Source organism: Plodia interpunctella, chromosome 23, assembly GCF_027563975.2.
Source record: "Plodia interpunctella isolate USDA-ARS_2022_Savannah chromosome 23, ilPloInte3.2, whole genome shotgun sequence".
Taxonomy (NCBI): domain Eukaryota; kingdom Metazoa; phylum Arthropoda; class Insecta; order Lepidoptera; family Pyralidae; genus Plodia; species Plodia interpunctella.
In genome coordinates, this window is record NC_071316.1 from 6,345,063 (window position 1) to 6,358,237 (window position 13,175).

At 35.1% G+C, this 13,175-nt stretch overlaps 1 protein-coding gene across 1 annotated transcript in view; it reads left to right on the top strand.

Moving 5' to 3' along the window:
- The first annotated feature begins 1,557 nt into the window (after positions 1–1,557).
- Abcd1 (ATP binding cassette subfamily D member 1) overlaps positions 1,558–13,175 on the top strand; it is a 49,434-nt gene continuing 37,816 nt past the window's right edge. The window contains exon 1 of the mRNA XM_053762873.1: positions 1,558–1,785. The gene's annotated coding sequence lies outside the window, so the exon portion shown is untranslated. The remainder of the gene's footprint in view (positions 1,786–13,175) is intronic.

A 13,175-nucleotide genomic window follows, 5' to 3' on the forward strand; every position in this document is an offset into this window, starting at 1 on the left:
GTCAAACTGGGCGTGAATGTAATTTAGCGGACTTTTCAAAATAGTGGCCATTGTGATAGCTCGTAAAACCTCACAATATTCATGACGCTTCTTCAATTTTCTTCCTTTACACGGAGATGATGGACGATAAAATAAATAGTATTTAATAAAATAAAATTCCACACAGTACTCGAATAAGTATTTCTAGTTCCACATTGTCGCCGAACACAACTATGCTAATAATGTATATTGTCGTAATGAAGTGAATATATGAAAATTGGTATCTTTTGGTCGTTTTTTAAACTTTTCAAATCCTTGCCAATTTGATAGAATCAACAAGAGCCGGGAGGGCGCGGTGATGGCGGCGACGATTGCTTTTGTAGGTAGGTCATGGAATTAGCAGGTACTTGTACCAAGTACTTATTAAACCCATGAGGTAGGTTCCTATTGTTTTGGGTCGAGGTTTTGCAACGTCGTGTACGGCCATAGTGAATAGTACTCACTCATGTCGTGAGTGAGGTGATTAGAATCTTTATAAAAACTGGGGTGGGGCCATTCATGTATGATAAAAACATATTGTATTGTCTATGTGTTAGTCACTGTCACAGCTGTCAAATAGTATTGAATAGGTAGTAGGTACTCAATGGTACTATTCGTGTTTTAGGGTTCCGTCTCAAGCTTCAAGATAAAAAACGGAACGAGTTTAGTTGGGATTTGCCTTGGGATCTCTTGTCCAGTCACTCATTCACGTCATTATAAAATCAAAGATTATACACACTATAAATTGTAAAATCAAAAATAAACCTGCCTAAACAACATACTTTTTTTTGCAAATGTACGGAATAATACATACAAGTTGTATATATTTTTGTAATATTATGCAAAGCTCAGCGCAGATGGCGCTACTGCTACAACTCCTTAGTTGCACAAACATTGCCAATGGAGGCAAAAAGCGCCAATTTTCAATATAATTGCAGATTTACGACCAAAATACCTTCTACGCAATCGTGGTGCGAGTTTAAATGAAAAAGGAAGGATTTAGTAGATAATCCTGAAAATAATAACACTATTTTAGGTTATGTTCTGCAAACTGATATAAACTTGATTTTGACTAAAGAACATAACTATTTGAAGTCCATAATTTAATAGGCCTGAAAGTGTTCAAAGTGTGAAGTGAATCGTGTGAAGTGTTCTGACCTACTTTTCGACCGTTTACTGGCTCGAAATTTTTACAGCTTGAGGCGTATTGCATAGTTTTCTAAGTTTTTTTATCTTATGGAAAACGATTTTTCCTCAATATTTCGGCGCTCGAATATGCTACATTGTTGTATATTTTCACAAACGAATGTTTTAATGGACATAGCAAAAGGCGGCAAAGCTTTTGTGTACCTAACATACAGTGCTGTACTCTGGCGGGATAAATGTGCAGTAATACTTCCTATTTCTTTACTTTCTTGGACAGAGTGTACGGAACCTAGATTTATATACCGCTACCTACCCACTGTTATCTAGCTAACAGCAACAGCAAGTTGTAACGTAGTTGTCACTGTCAGTCACTTTAGTCAAGTGTCAAGCAGATTTATTTATTTTTTGTGAAATGTTAATGCGCTGAGATTTGTGCGTATTTTTGTATTTGTTTTGAATACCTATAGTCCTTATTCAAATATCAAAAACAAAAGTAACTTTTTCGGTAATCAAATTATTCTGTTAAGTGATAGTTTCAGTTTGAGATTATATTTAATAAATAAAACAAAACACAACAGCAGCCAAGTAAGCTCGATCACAAAAGAAGTCAACTGTAATGCTGTAAGTATTTTAGCTCTTAATTATTTCTAATTATACTTTAGACATTTAGCATGTTTCTTTCAAATTGTTATAAATAATCATTCCAAATATATCGTTATAAATAAAAATTCCAATAAGACTCTTAACAGATTTTTATTGTTTAGTAACACTACCTATGTTTAGCTTAAGTCATAAACAATGATCCTGTTTTTTAAGATTTTTTTTGTGTTTGACTTTATGTTGCAATTAGAACGGTCAACTCAACCATGTAGAAGAAGGTACTGAAATTACTTGATATGTTTTTATTTTTTTAAACTACATAAATAGCAAATTTAATCTAAGTAGGTTCCATCAAATCCATCAATTCATTGCTCTATTTTAATTAGAAATAGAAATAAATTTATTCACAACATACTCAGTCATAACATCTTTTTTAGATTTAAAACTATGTGTTTATGACTGGTACCGATTATGTATGGTATTTTTATTGTTTGAAGATAAAGAATTCATTCTTACTAAATACTTTAAAAGAATACATATTGTGTACCATTGTATTTAGCTAAATAAATAATAAATAAATTATTCTTGATTATGTAGTCATTTAATTTGTGCTTACCTGTCTTATATATTGTTTTACCACCAAAATCAATACACTTAATAAAACACTAGAAAAAATATTCTGTACACTGATTAAATTTACATAAAAATAAAATTAGGCGATAGAGTCATAGTAACAGACTAAGAATTAAAAAAAAAAACTGTCTGTTTATACTGTTTATATGGTTTATAGAAATGACACCTTAACAAAAGTTGTTCAGTCTGATGAGCATAAATATACAATGTATCTGGAACACCTGATCTGCATCATAGCTGGACCACCATGGGTCTGCACCCATGGTGGTCCAGCTAAACCATAGGAAATAAATAAATGACTCCTGAATAAAAGTCGTCCTGCCTGATGAGCATTTTCTGTTGAAAATCTGGAACACCTGAAGAAGAGTCATAATGGTCCAGCTAAACTATAGGAAATATAGTTTTTCAGTCTGATGAGCATCTTTTGTATATATATATATATATATATATATATATATATATATATAGGTATTGTTAATCTTGGTGTGCACAATTAAATTACTCTGATAATTTTGACTCCATATCAAAAATTGTTTGGCCACACATACAAAAGTTACGGGCATCAGCTAGTATTGAACTGGTTATGCAAGGTCATGGTATCTGTTTTTTAGTTTTTGCTATTTATCTTTTATGAAATACGTAACTAGCCATGGTGTGGTGTGACCCGCTTAATTGTTAAGAAAATGCTTATATTTTTATGCACAGTAGCGCCATCTAATTTATAAAGCGCTATTGACTATCAGACTTTTCGATCTAATCCGTACTAATCGCGTACTTTTAGGCATAAAAATTAAAATTACCCTTTGTGTTAATGCAAGGTATCAGTTACCTCAATATCAAATGACTATGGTGAAAGTTTTATTAAAATTGTCTGTTCCGCTTTCGATAAGCAGCTTTTACGCGGACGAAGCCGCGGGCTAAAGCTTGTTTTATCGGGCTAAGCGGCGTCACAGCCCAGAATGCCACGGACACACGCTAATTTAGAAAAAGATACATTATGATTTATGGATTTAAAAAATTCGAACTTTTGTTTTTATAATAAAATTACATATGATCATTAGTCATCCAGCCTTACTGCAACAGTATAAAGATGATTCGTACTTTACAGTTTGCCAAGTCCTTTGTTCCTTTGTGTTCCAAGAAATAATATACGTAAAATATATAATAAATAGCAATGCCGCTTTGGTACATCGACTTATCATAAAACTGATTTGTGAGTCACTTTCAGATGTACAGGTTACACACAATTTTGTGAATACAGTACAATATATATATGATATAAAACTCTTGTGTTACTGAGTGACTGACTGACAGACAACGCACAGCCGAAAGTACTTGGCGTAGAAAGCTGAAATAGGGTATGTAGGTTCCTAGGACAGTGTAAGGGAGCACTAAGAAAAGATTTCCTGAAATTTCCACAGGAAACGAATTTTTACTCACATACGAAGTTGTTGTTGGTAAAAGCTAGGTACAAAATAATACAATAATATATTAATATGGAACAAACGGTTTTCACCATTTTCGTATCAGTCAACAGTGACTACATTGTGTATTGGAAATAAATAATAAATAAATATATAGGGACAAATCACACAGATTGAGCTAGCCCCAAAGTAAGTTCGAAACTTGTGTTATGGGATACTAACTCAACGATACTATATTCTATAACATATACATTGTATAGATAAACTTCCAAGACCCAGGTCAATCTGAAAAACATAATTTTTCATGTTGACCTGACCGGGATTCGAACCCGGGATCTCCAGTGTAGCAGTCCGGCGTGATGACTATTAGGCCACGGCGGTCGTCGAATTTGAGGAAAACTGGTAAACTACAATATTTTTTACTAAGATTTTTTATCTAGTGGGACATAATTTGTTAAAATATTTTTTTGACGTGACAACGTCTTAAATTAAGTTGCGGCTGGGAGTCACTTATGAAAAAGTGTAACGCCCGGTAACGTTACGATGAGTCACCGAACGAGAGAGAGGCCCGCCGAATGCCTTGCGTCTCTCTCCCACTCAACTATGATCGGTCTGCCGCGCGCGTAAAAAGACGTTGTCACGTAAAATCTTCGCCCGTAAAACCGACTTTACAGGCAACCATTTTTTTTTCCTAAGAAATAAAATAATTATAATAATAAAGTGAGGTGGCGCTAGTGTGCGGGGATAAAGTGCCTTAATATTTTCCACTGCTTTAGCATTTTACTAGCAGATCAATCTCGACAATGCACTAATTATGTTATCAGTTTAAAGTTCAGTTATAAAATACGGAAGTCCATTGTTCTGTAACTATTAATAATAGAATCACCCTGTATATTACTAAAGATGGAGTCCTACAGTCAAATGCATGTGAGTAATTAAAAAAAATCAAGTAAAGAATCCAAGTGGAAATCCCGGCCTTTATTCGGTCCCGAAAATCCCGGTATATTCGGGATATTCGGGACTAAAACAATATTTTAAGGACTATATACAATAGTTAGTTTTTTTTATTATGTATATAAATATATTAGGACGAATCACACAGATTGAGCTAGCCCCAAAGTAAGTTCGAGACTTGTGTTATGGGATACTAACTCAACGATATTTTATAACAAATACATATATAGATAAACATCAAAGACCTGGGCCAATCAGAAAAGTATCATTTTCCATCATGACCCGACCGGGGATCGAACCCGGGACCTCTCGGTTCAGTGGCAAGAACTTTACCACTGCGCCACCGAGGTCGTATGTAGGAGTTTTAAATTAATTAGGTGAACAACATTTGGAATTACATTTGGTCTATCCCTCTCATCCCGCATTCTCATACTCAAATTGATGCGATGGTATAGCGTTGAATTTGCGAAGTTAAATATGTGGTTGACTGTACACGTAGGATTTTACATTGACTGCTAATTCCAGTGTGATTATAATTACAAAACATCAAGATTGTGAGGTATAAATAAAGTTATTTACGGCCATCATAAAAATACCCACATCGTTACCATGACGACTGTATACTTTATGTAAGGACTACGCACTTTTGCTCTCCGATTTATACCTATAGATACTTTTCCTCTCTCTCACTCGCTGTCTGATCTTCCCGTGGTTCGGTTTCGATTTCGCATCCGTTGTGTTGTGATGTCGCGAAATCTGGGATCAGCGTAAAAACCAATCTAAAAACTTAAAGATTTCCTGTGATTTTATAATAACAGCTAATTGTCTTGCAAGTTGTCAAACGATAAGTATTCAATAATTGCAACTAATTTTTGTAATAATTGACAGGTGGGCATCCTCCATAGAAATATAATTGCATGTAAAATTTTAATAAGCACTTGTATTGGTACTTAGTGCCAACACTGCCGATGTACGGGATATAGGTTTGTGATTGTGACACAGACTTATAAACATACAGATGTCACTTTAGCTATCATTTTTTGGCTGTGACTGCTGAACCCAAAGCGACATAGTGTATGCACATTTTCATATTTATTCTATAGGTTTACAAGCTTTTATTTGATCAATTTTGGTACTCCGACGCATAACAGATAGGTAGGGAAATGAGAAAACGCTCAATTGAGAAAGAGCTGAGAAAGACCTTCAATCGAAAGGAGCTGAAATCTTTCTATTCCAAACTAAATTATATTTGTCAAAGCTACAAGCATTTCGGAAGGACCACCTCTAAGAAATACCGCAATAAACTCATCAATATTGTGAATCTTTCGGCCAGGCAATATTGGTAGTGAAATGTAATTTCTGTCTGTCAGTAAGTAAGTCTGTGGAACTGGATTCTGAATCCAACGAGGCATAGCAAAGGCTGTACTTGCAATGGTTTCACAAGCCCTACTCTTCCGAGCAGGTTTGGCAAGCGACCCGACTTCCCTTGCGTACGATGTTAGTCAAGTATACTTTACTATGTTATACTACTGTACCTAATGCCGGCTATACATTATAGCGAAACAGTTCACCGAATTCGGTATACATTTATCGTTTTTGATTGCGGTAAATAAAAACTCGCATACAAACTGCGCAATGTTCATTCATCTCGTCGGCATTCGTCTGAGTTCGGCGGCCGTATAAAGTACGTGAGTTCCGCCCCAGAATAAAACCATTCCATAAACTCCCGTGGATGTCTTGTGAGGCAAATAAATAATTGTTGTCTTTGTTTTTGAGGCGATTAAAAGATAAATAGATTTGGGTGATGAGAGACAATAAGAGGATTTGCAATGCAGAGTGAAAAATCACAGCTGATTCTTAAAAATTTATAGTACAACACATTTTAAGCTGATGCCGAACTTCGCGACGTCACGCCCCCAAATGAAACCGATAACACGCCTTTTTGATTTTTCCTGTCTAGCGTCATTCCCATAGATAAAAGAATAATATGTCATTCCTTATTATAGTTTTGTATGGTCTCTCTCTCATCCACGCGTTTTCCCGGCTGCATTCAGGACTGTGAGCTGTGACGCCGCAAAGCTCGGTGCCAGCGTAAAAAATAAGAAGATTCGGCTACCTTACCTTTTTGGGAAAGCTTAGTTGTCGACGTACGTTTTTTTCTTATGTTCTTCGATTTCGCATCCCAAACTATATATATATTTTTTTGTATAGTTTGTGGTGCTTATGCAATGCAAATTAAATCCAAACTTGTTAGATAACAGTTAGTTTGTCTTGTATTTCAACCTAAATAAGTATTTCTCATCCATTTTGCAACGGTTGCATTGCATGTGAAGGCTCAATGTCGCCAATATTTACTGTAATCACAAATATTGACATGTCGGAAATATTGGAAACTTTTGAAATATATGTGCAGTGATTGCAATTGATTTTGTTATCATATCACAGACTAGTATTGGCTCGCGACTTCGTACGCGTATAGAAATTTGCGTGGAAATTCTCTTTTAGTGCACATTCGCCTAGTAACTTGTATAACAGCTGTCCCTCGGCTACTGCATAGTTTTGCTTGCCAGTAGTTTTTAGCTTTTGGAGAAATACTTTGTAATTTGAAATTTGATTTCAAAATATGCCTGTTAATATCTAATTTCCGAATAAATGCTGGGTCATTGTTTGTTTTTAAATATTCATTTGCAAAAAAAAAAAAAACGTACAGAGACCAAACCAATTATTGATTTCCTTGTATGTTAAGGATTTTATTTGTCAACGCATGCATTTATCATAAAAAGTGATGATTTTTTTGATGATAAATAAATATATGTATTGACATATAAAATGTTTTCTTTTTCGATCTAAAATACCTATTCAAAAATATATTCATTGCGAACAGTGCGTGGTATTATCGATTAAATCATATCGATAAAATTAGCATTACCAAATTGGCCAACCCAAAACAATCGCAATCATGTATGTAATAATTAAAAGCGTCGCTTGGCTGAATATACTGTTGCATTTGCAACACTGCGGTACTACGGATGCACCGCAATGCGCTCCATTGAAGTGCATCATTCAAGCGTAATATTTCTGTGAATTGTATCCCGCAAATTTGAATTAAACACTTGCTGTGCCTTTCATTTTAGATGTATACATACGGTATCTCGTCTTTGTCCATTACGAGGTAGATAGGGTCAAGAGTCGCGAAACTCAAAACGTTACTCACGTTTTGGATGTGATCAATACATTTATAATAAATTCACAGAATATTTTAAAGATTCTGCTTTACGTCCACCAAACGACGTGAACCTTCTTTGGGAATATTATTATTGGTTGCCAAGGCTATGTGTTCCTTAGGAGAGGATATCCCCACGGGAGGATATGGAAAGGATAGGACATTTATAATAAATTCACAGAATATTTTAAAGATTCTGCTTTACGTCCATCAACCGACGTGAACCTTCTTTGGGAATATTATTATTGGTTGCCAAGGCTATGTGTTCCTTAGCAGAGGATATCCCCACGGGAGGATATGGAGAGGATAGGAATCCTGGAGCGGAACCACACGCCACGAGCGAGCTCGTTTGCCTACTATGCTATAAAACGTCAAAATAAGTTATAATAGTTGCTTCTAGCGTTTAGTTTATTTCCAAGTTTGGTAATCATCATACACCTACCCTTATCTCACTAAAACAGCATGCCAATCTACTATCAAAGTCGAATGCACTCCAACCATTTGTTTTAAATTATAGTATGTACGTTTTGATAGAAATGAAGTCTTGAGGCAAAGTCACTGTTATTATAAACTTCAAGGGCGTATAGTATATTTACATCAACCTAATTTGTGCTTTACGGCAAATTTATTGTAAGTCCAATGTCGTGTGACGTTTCATCCGCTACTTGCCTGACATATATAGATCTATGCTCGATAGCGCTTGCAACAGCGAAGTTCAATTTCGTTTAATGAAGGGTATTACCAGCACGAGTAAGACAATAAAACAGAATTCCTAGCAATAACCGGCCATTAAAACCCACCAAAGTACACGTATGGTTAAATATTAAATCAGCATTGCAAATGGTCCACATTTGCATACGCGTCTTGCGTAACTTCAACTTATCGACATGTGACAACTGACGTTGGAGGATGCTGCGCGGGCGCACATTTTAGCACTAAGTATATGGGCAAAAAGTAGATTTTATGTATACGAACAGTATCAAATTAAAAAAAATGTATCTTTTACCACAATCACTGTACCATAAAAAATATGTTTCATTAGTAATTACTTTAAAAATTCTTTAAAATCAATCTAAGTCCCGAAAATCCCGGCAATGGCAAATTGTAATTCGGTGATTTTAGGGACAGGCCAGTATTCCGTTTTTTTGCTATCTCGGGATTGTATTCCTTAACCATGAAATTCATTGCAGACCCTGTGCAGATTGGCTTTTGAGTAAACATTTCTATAATCAGTGATTGGCGTGGATCACGTGCGCACGAGTTCAAAGGCGCAGTGATTGGCGCGCCTGGGCTGTGATAGTGGTGGTTAAGACACTCACAATTGTTGGTTGTTGGATGGGTGACCAAAATTATCTTGAGCTCCTCCGTCCTTCACGTAAAGCCGTTGGTCCATTGGTATTAGCAGTCGTTAAAACCCGCCAATCCGGAGTGGTAGACCATGGCCCAAACTCCTTGTCCAACCATTGTTGATTGATTGCTTAGAGTCCTATTTTTAACTTCTTATGTCGTACAGTGCAGTTTAAATAAATAAATACTCGTACCTATGTGGTCAAAGAATTTATTGTGCGCCTCATTTTTTGTCACAGAACAGGTGACCGATGAACAGGAGTGCATAATGGCTGGCATTCGTTCCGTACTACTGCAATAGTGTTGCGCTATCATTGTAACCATCGATATCGATTGTCCGATCTTATGGCCAGAAATAATATTTTGTGTCAATGTGTATTTGATATTTCTTTTGTTATAATTAATCTAAATCCATATTCATTTCATATTATAAAATGAAAATATATTTGGTCAAAGTAGATCATTGTTTTATTATGCTATGATATTATGAATGCAAAAGTCTGTCTGTCACACTTTCACGGTTAAACCGCTGGGCCGATTTTGATGAAATTTGGAATAGATATAGAAGACGACTCGAGGTCAAACAAAAGCTATCGCGGGCGGTGCTGCGGGTAACAGCTTGTACAAAATAAATTACTTTCGACGTTTTATAATCTCTCTCTCTTTCACCTCTGCATGTTCCCAGTAGCGAAGCCGCGAAGTCCGGGGACAACGTAAAAAATATTCTGAAAATTTTGAAGATTCGACTATTTCTAGTCTGTTCATTTTAAAAAGTAAATCTTTGTCTCAAAATCAATGTCAATAGGTACCTATTGCGTAAACAGTTTTACACAAATAAATGATTTGTACGCAATACTCTGTCGCACAAGTTATCTCAAAATACAACATAACAAGCAAACAGAATGTACGAATAGACTTGACAACACATATATACATATTATCACACGTCGTGTTTTTCACGGGGGTGGACAGAGACTAGGAAGGGATTTCCACTAGCCACGATCCTGACGAAACTCACTCGATTCCTCTAATCTCCATTTGCAAGTTCTTCGAATTGATAACACGTCATAATAAAATATTAAAATCAGTATTCAAACTCAGTATTGTCTTTGCTATTTTGAAAACGATAACGATTTTCCCTCCAATCTTATCATAATTTAATTCACGTTCTAGGGATAAGGTCGAATAAATTAAATATTTCCTTGTTTGTGAATGTAAACTGTTGATATATATCAATCACTTTTTCATTAAAACTATATTTAAACAAAAATATAGGGACAAATCACACAGATTCAGTTAGTTCCAAAGTATCAAGGTTAAACTTTACCCCAAATTTAATGCAAAAATTATATTAATACAGTAGTTTTACATAATAATCCCGGAAGTGATAATGAAGACGATTAGAGAACAAAATAAAATGTGTCCATTAGTTTGTGATATAATATTATTGTATTTAAGATATGAATTATTTTTGTTATTGCAGCGTTTTGGATACTGAATGGAAACTTGTATAATCAAAAATATTTGTAGTGTTTTTTATTTAGCTTTGTTATATTTTGGATTGTTTTGTTTTATTATTTTTGTTTTATTAACGTTTCGTATTAATGCAAGAAATACAATGACTATAAAGATATTATTAACAATATTAATAATATTTTTTATTTTATTTTATACTATATTATTTAATTATAAATATTTGGTAGGTAGTTAATTTATGACAATCATAAACTAACATGGCGATTTTATTTGAAAATCTAAAATTTGCAGCATTGCGATATTTTTTTTTGTATTAGCATTATTCAAAATTTTGTACCTGAAATGTACTACGAGACGTTTCATTGTTGTACACCGACTGGCATTACACAGCATGTCCATGAATATTTTACATTTGTCTTACAACCTAGAGATATTTATCGAAAAAACATTACATTCTTGCGTTTTGTTTTCTTTGAAAAATGTTTTCGAGTCTCTAAATTTAGTTTCATGTTTAAATATTTTGGTTACCACGACGTACCTACTGTTATGTTGAGTTATTGATTTTAATTAAGAATATTACTTAGTCTGTTTATAATCAAGTTTCAATCAGACCTTGAAGCCTACAGTCCGCTTTCGTACTTTTTCTACTCTATTTCTACATTTATTGTCATTGCAATACAAAATAGAATGGTTGATAAACACCCAGTGTTGCTAGCCAGCAGGAATCAGCGCCTTCGTTTCGCCTCTTCACTATCTTGACAAGACTACGGTCCTTGTACGCTCGGCAGTCGTGAATATATGGAGTTACAATGAACAATCCTACGAATCAGACTAATATTATAAATGCAAAAGTTTGTGGGAATGTGTGTATGTCTCTGTCACGCAAAATATATTGCACCGATTGTTATGAAATGTGATACACGGGGAGAATATAATCTAGAATGATACTTAGGGTACTTTTTATCCCAAAATTCCCACGGCAGCGAAGCCCCGTGACGCGGCTATTATTATAAATGCGAAAGTTTGCGGCGATGTATGTATGTGTGTTTGTTACTCTTTCAAACAAAATCTATTGGACCGATTGTTCTGAAATTTAATATTTATTAGTTATTTACCCGTGTACCAATACACGGGTAAAATATAACTTGGAATAACACATAGGGTACTTTTTGTCCCGAAATTCCCACGGGAGCGAAGCCCCGGGCCGCAACTAGTGAGTTATAATTTAAATGCCTACAAGTAAATTAACCTAAGGCATTAAACATATAATTCGAGTTCAGAGATGGGACTAAATTCCGGTGCGTCACGCCCTGTCTGTTATTCATAATATTTACATACATAGTGTGTGACTTACTATCGATATCGAGGTCACAAACCTGTACTGTAGTTATGAAACATGGTGTCACCTATGTTATTCAACATTCCCACACGTGAGGGCTTTGTCCATCACTGGATGCACTACCTACGTATGTTACGGATAAGCTGATAAATTATAACACTATTGATAATTTTGACGACCTCGGTGGCGCAGTGGTAAAGTTCTTGCCACTGAATCGAGAGGTCCCGGGTTCGATCCCCGGTCGGGTCATGATGGAAAATGATCTTTTTCTGATTGGCCCGGGTCTTGGATGTTTATCTATATATATGTATATGTTATAAAATATAGTATCGTTGAGTTAGTATCCCATAACACAAGTCTCGAACTTACTTTGGGGCTAGCTCAATCTGTGTGATTTGTTCTAATATAATATAATATATATATGTATATAATATATATATATAATTAACGATTTCAATGTGGCGCAGTTCAATTTAGATTCCTAAATTGAAAGTGAATCGGATTAGTATTAAAAAATTAACTTGATAGTACGAATATGCGATGCAGATCAGTTTAGGTCCTGAACTGGATCGTATTAAGAGATGATGGTAAGCCCCGAGAGTCAGAGTGGGGAGGGGTGGAACTATTTGAACCTCGGACAGATAACATCGTATATCCGTGTCTCTTGCTTTCGATAACATGTGTATAAAACACAAGTGATAAGCGGATATGAACGTTGGACTGCGATATGCGCTGGCGCGAATCTGGACTAAATGCCAAATCAGTTGTATAATTGTGTTGTAATTTATACAGTGTTGTTATAGATCCGATTAGGTTATCAGGCCTAGTGGCAGTCAATAGGAAACAGGATTAAATTTCGATTTAAAGCACCATTGATGCACCTCAATGATATAAAATGGATAGCGTCAGAATCACTTTGGTATTTTCAAAGATAAAACAAAATAGCAATGCAAGTTTTTTGTCGATTTTTGGACTTATCTTTACCCATCATCACACATACTAGTCACTAAAATAA